The 6,208-nt window shown below is 46.0% G+C and overlaps 1 non-coding gene across 1 annotated transcript; it reads right to left on the minus strand.

The window, feature by feature from the left end:
* Positions 1–2,253: 2,253 nt before the first annotated feature.
* Positions 2,254–2,326, minus strand: TRNAF-GAA (transfer RNA phenylalanine (anticodon GAA)). Its single transcript has one exon. It is a non-coding gene; the product is annotated as a tRNA-Phe (tRNA).
* Between the last annotated feature and the right edge of the window lie 3,882 nt (positions 2,327–6,208).

A 6,208-nucleotide genomic window follows, 5' to 3' on the forward strand; every position in this document is an offset into this window, starting at 1 on the left:
CTGCCTTATGCCCCTCAGTCGAATTCTTTCTTCTGAGGAGGCAAGAATTGAGGTTGCTGCAGACCCGCACAGATTCACCATCACTAACACTATCTTGGGCAGAGTGCTCAGACCTCAGGTTGTCTGAAATGAAAGTCACTGTCACCCCAGAACCTGCATCCTTTCCCTACTCTTTAGAAATGTGATAGCTGGTGGCACTCCTGTTAAATCTTTCCCTACTCTTGACCGGGCACTCTGGCTCATGCCTGTAATTCCAGCACTTTGGGAGGCCAAGGCAGGTGGATTACTTGAGGTCAGAAGTTCAAGACCAGCCTGACCAACATAGCGAAAACCCATCTCTACTAAAAATACAGAAATTAGCTGGGTGTGGTGGTGGGTGCCTGTAATTCCAGCAACTCGGGAGGATGAGGCAGGAGACTCCCTTGAACCCGGAACACCACTGCACTCCAGCCTCGGCATCAGAGTGAGACTCCGTCTCAAAATAAATACATAAATAAATAAATAAAACAACTACTACTCTCTCTATATATATAAAATATATATTATATATAATATACACTATATATACTATATATACAATATGTACATATATATACTATATATTTTATGTATATATACATATATATATCTTCTCTGGGTGAGGACCCACTGCTCCATAGAGCCTTTTCTGGTGAGCCAGATAAAAACTTTTATTTCCCTCACACAAGTACCTGTATGTTTATTCACACCTTTCTTAATTATATATCTCAACAACTTTTCACTTACGGTAACATTTAGGAGGTAGCAATGTTAGCTGCCTAACAGACATAGCTTATGTTTAATTCTTGCAACCCTGGAAAGGCTGTTATGTGTAAAATGGGGATAATAATATGTACTTCATAAGGTTGTTATGAAGAGCAAATAATGCTGGCTCCTAGTGGGAGGTTAGGAATTAACGTCCAATTAGAGAATGACTGAATAAGGGAGAACACACAGTACTTCATAAATATGAGTTTCCCTTCCCCCTCAAAACAGCAGAACCAGAAAATAAGCAAGACCCTAATGCATACATCTCACAATTGTCCTTCATCTGCGGTCCAGCAACCCGCCACCTCACTAAACTGACTATTCTATTTTCCAACGACACAAATATATATTTCTTATTTTTAAAATTTAGATCTACATCCCTGCAACTTCTCCCCTTGGGTCTTGGCTCAGTTCCCACCAGTCATACAAGATAACATCAGGCTTCTGGGCCTCCATTTTCTCGACTGTACGACACCAGTTTGGCCTTGAGGTGGGCTCCCACAGGTAGCCGGGAAGTTGATGCCCCTGCATACCCACGCCCACCCACCCGTGAGAACAAAAAATCTCAGAAATAGTAATTTTGAGCACGTGTCAAAGTTCTATTTCAAGTGTGAAAAAGACAGCAAAAGACAGCAAAAGGAAAAAGCTGGTTCACAGCAACAGTCTTGGGAAAGCAAGGGCTCTTTTAGAAATAGAAAGGAACGTCTAGAGTAGTGGCTTGTTTAAACACCCGCTGCCGGGCCCCACCGCCAGAGCTGCCTATCCAGGGCCGAGAATGTGCATTTCTAAGTAGTTCTCAGGCGGTGCTGATGCTGCCTACCTGGGGACCGCACTTTGAGAACCACCGGTGCAGACCCTGGCTAACGTTCTTTAGTCTAATGCGTCGGGGAGCTGTAAAGCTGCCATCCTTCACCGCTGGGCAAGTAACCTGGTGGCACCACCCCAGGGCGGGCCTCCATGCGCCTCTAACCAGAAATAACCAGCACTGGGTTCCGTTCACCGGCAACGCCAGGTGGGGGCCATCTGGCCACGCAGCAGTTTTGCTTTTTCTTCAAATTCAGATACTTAGAAGGAATGCGATGAACTTGGGATGGAGGTGTTCTGCTGGCCCCGTGGACAGACCAGACCTCCTCCCATTGTCACACCAGCCACCCAGGGGGCGCCTGGCCAGTCTCGCCACGGCGGCCTGGGTCGTTCGCGTCTCTGGGCGCCCAGGGTGGCTCTGGGTCCCGGCCCCAGGCTCCGCGGCGCGCAGGCGCGGAAGCTTCTCCGCGCGCCGCCAGGAAACGGCCCGGAAGCGGTTGTGCGCAGGATTCCTGCTCCTGGGGGTGGCTGGGAACGACTGTTTCATTCCTCGTTCACTCTTCAAGTCTCAGTTTTTGCCTGGACTTGAAGGAATGGGCCAGGGTATCGAGGACGGAGAGTCTTACAAAATTTGAGTTCTTGAGGTCAGGATTTAAAAGTAGCTGCCGAAACCCGGGATCGAACCAGGGACCTTTAGATCTTCAGTCTAACGCTCTCCCAACTGAGCTATTTCGGCACGCTTTTAGCTGTCTCCGGAGTAAACTATCACTGAGCGCTTTGCGTCCAATTGTCATGCTTGTCTTTTCCTGGTGATCATTTACAGCATTTCTTCCTTGTCCTGTTAAACGGTGTCGTCGGAATTATTCCTCCTCACTTCTTCCCCGCTGCCACTAGGCGCACTGCACACACGCCTTACTTTTTGTTAGATCGCTCTCGGCGCGCGCAGCCGGCACAGCCCAGGAGCTGGGGCCGGGTCCCCATGGCTGCTCCTTGGGATGCTGGTTCAGTTCTGGGACTGGTCCCCGCGAGATCTGGAGCAGCGGAGTCGCCTCGGCGAGCTCTTGCCCAGGCCCGGTAGCCCCTTCCCGTCGATCCGCCCCCGCCCGCCTATGACTGTGCACATTTGTCTCCTTGCTCCCGGAAAAGTTCCAGGCCCCAGGTGAGGAGCCGTGTAGGCCCAATACGATTGGATGTACGGGGCAGGAATCGTTAGTCTGGCCTCTGGAGAGGAGTTTGCAACCCGGGAAATGTCCACCTTCATCATCACCTGTTTGCATGGAGCCTGACTGGCAAATAAATGCTTAGTGAGCTCACTAACGATGATTATTCAGTCAATGCTAGTTCCCACGCGAGTCAACAAACGTTTCTGAAGAACCCACTACGTGCCAGGGGCAGACATTCTTTACTTCCCAAACATCTTACTTTTTCCATTTTTAATTTTTGTCTCCAATTAAATTATAATCTCTCAAGGCAGGGATCTTACCCTGCTCTTTAGAGCTTTGCATTTAAGTGGAAGCTTCACAGCCAATTTGGATGGATGGATAGATAGGATAGATGGATGGATGGATGGATGGATGGATGGATGGATGGATGGATGGATGGCTTCAAATGCGAAAGAGAAAAAATACAAAATTAGAAATGTTTGCAATCTCTATTTTCTCCGCCAGGCCTCCTCCCTTATAAGAAAGAGAGTTTCTTTCTGGGTTCCTTTATTGTGCCAAATCCAAAAAAGAGCCGAGGCGTTGATGGTATAGTGGTTAGCATAGCTGCCTTTTAAATTCAAAAAAACCGAAGAGCTTCCGATTTAACAGAAGTCAGCAGCTAAGGATGAGAGAGAGACCGAAGAGAACTTGGGGCTGGATCGAGTTCAGAGAAGGGTTTGGGGAGCTTGGAGTGGAAGAGGGAGAAATTTTGGGCAGCCGCCGTGTGAGGATCGTACATCTGAAAAGAGATGGGAAAAGAGGCCTTTAGCAGGCTTTCTTGTGTGTTCTGAATGTAGCTACCTTTCCCATTCTCCTCAAAACACTGCAGGCAAGACAAATTATTTTCAACGACTCTTGGGCTACCAGCTGGCTACTCCTTACTGGATTGAATCATGAGATAGCTCAGCTTCTTAAATTTTACAAAAGTTGTGTCTTTGGGTTAAAAACAAATCTAGGAAGTCTCAAAATGTTTGTTAGAGAGTGATGGGATAACACATGTACGGACTGGGACATGGTGTTAATGTCTAGCTTTCTTGTCTACTAGTCACACCTGCAAACTAGCCACTTCATGCATTGTCACCCAGGAAATCAAATCCTGGGTGACTAGGAAAGTGGCAGATAAGTTTCGATGGGATTTAGTCTGGGCTGGGGATGGGTAGCAAAGGATCCAATGGAAAATGGAGGAAAAGGGTAAGAGAGAGAGGAGAAGGAAGAGTGCAACCAAGAAACATTGTTTTGTGATTTAATGTGATGAGATCCCTTGGCAAATTGTGAGATAATAGACACTACATTGTCACAGTGATCATTTGTTTAGTAAAAGTTGATTTTAGAAAGTAAGTGTTGTGAGAGATGTCATGGATAAGCTGGGTGTCCAGGACAGTCTTTGTTTATATATGTTGTCCCGGAACTCTCCGTGGTAGTAGCCTTTTCACTGTTAAACAGTTAAAAGTAAGGTCGGGCGCAGTGGCTCATGCTTGTAATCCCAGCACTTTGGGAGGCCTAGGCGGGTGGATCACTTAAGGTTAGGAGTTCAAGACCAGCCTGGTTAACACGGTAAAACCCCGTCTCTACAAAAAATACAAAAATTAGCCAGGCATGGTGGTGTGCACCTGTAATCCCAGCTACTTGGGAGGCTGAGGCAGGAGAATCAATCGAACCTGGGAGGTGGAGGTTGCAGTGAGCTGAGATTGCACCACTGCACTCCAGCCTGGGCGACGGAGCGAGACTTTCTGTCTCAAAACAAAACAACAACAACAAAAATAGTTTAAAGTGTTTTGGAATGACTGGAAGATAAATAAACAATGGGATCACCTACTTTATAAACTTTGTGACAGCCTCGGCTTGATGCTCTCCAGGTTTCTCCCCAGGTTTTCCCCCAGGTTTTCCTGTTAGTGAAAAGATCTTCAACATCAACCCAATATTTATTGTTGCTGTTTTACAAAGGAGACTGAAAGTTTCTGGGACTTAGTGCCATGGTTCCAAAACTGCAGTGAAGAGCCCTGGGTGGCTGCAGTGAATCCACAGGGCACTGAGGAATATTTTACATTTTGAGAGTAACATAGGGATGCTTGGCATCTGTGGAACACTATGCAAACTACCCAGTAGTTCATTGTTTCAGCAAGAGATTACATTTCTACCAATGATGTCATCTCTTTCAGCATGATAAAAAGTACCCATGAATCAACAGGGAATATGAAATTAGGGTTGAGATGTCCAATCTGTTTCCAAGCTTAAGAAATTGTACACTGTCCAGGATACACACATCCCACCAGTAAGTTAACTAGTTAACTGTGGCAAGAATGAAATTAGGGAGTCTCTCTGAGCCTACTCTGGCTTGGGAGGCCGCCCTTAAAAAAAAAAAAAAAAAAAGGAATGACATGAAAATGTAACTTTTCTTTCAATTACATGTACAATATTTTTTGAAATGACTACGAAGTTGTTGGACATAAATCCTTATTAAGTTGTTTGGACCTGGGTACTTAATAAAAGAAATTGTTCGGCATTTCTTTTGGCCTGGGGGCATTGGAAAAAATTACTGAGACAGTAAGAGCTGTCTGTGAACAGAGAAAGTGAATAAAAATTATTATGAGTTTGGGGAAAACCTTGCTTTACTCAGCAAGATTGCAGTGGCAAGAAGAACTGTCAGAACATCCAAGGAGACCAAGCGCCACAGGCTAAATAAAGTGAAGTGAAAATCTGTGCACGCACATCATAGTAAGAAGAGACAGGTGATAAAGAAGTTGGCATTCAAAACGAGGATAAAGATGTTGAAGAAGATTCTGTGTTGAAAAGAAACTGTGTAAGCTGCAGTCCTGTTTTCCAAATGAGCTCGTGGATTTTGGCCAACTCCAGTCTAATTACCTATGAATAAAAAAAACCCAACTAATTATGAGAACTAACTAGCAGATCTGAGAATAATAAAACTAAAGAGAGGCCGGGCGCGGTGGCTCAAGCCTATAATCCCAGCACTTTGGGAGGCCGAGACGGGCGGATCACGAGGTCAGGAGATCGAGACCATCCTGGCTAACACGGTGAAACCCCGTCTCTACTAAAAAAATACAAAAACTAGCCGGGCGAGGTGGCGGGCGCCTGTAGTCCCAGGTACTCGGGAGGCTGAGCCAGGAGAATGGCGTAAACCTGGGAGGTGGAGCTTGCAGTGAGCTGAGATCTGGCCACTGCACTCCAGCCCGGGCGACAGAGCGAGACTCCGTCTCCAAAAAAAAAAAAAAAAAAAAAAACTAAAGAGAGTATGTTGCGTATAGTTAAAATAGCTAATAAATTTTTGTGGGTTTTTTTTTTTTCTGTTGTTTGTTTGTTTGTTTTGAGGTGGGAGTCTTGCTCCATTTATTGCCCAGGCTGGTCTTGAACTCCTGGGCTCAAGGGATCTTCCCAGGTAGCTGGGATTACAGACACGC

Source organism: Chlorocebus sabaeus, chromosome 3 (assembly GCF_047675955.1).
Source record: "Chlorocebus sabaeus isolate Y175 chromosome 3, mChlSab1.0.hap1, whole genome shotgun sequence".
Lineage (NCBI taxonomy): Eukaryota > Metazoa > Chordata > Mammalia > Primates > Cercopithecidae > Chlorocebus > Chlorocebus sabaeus.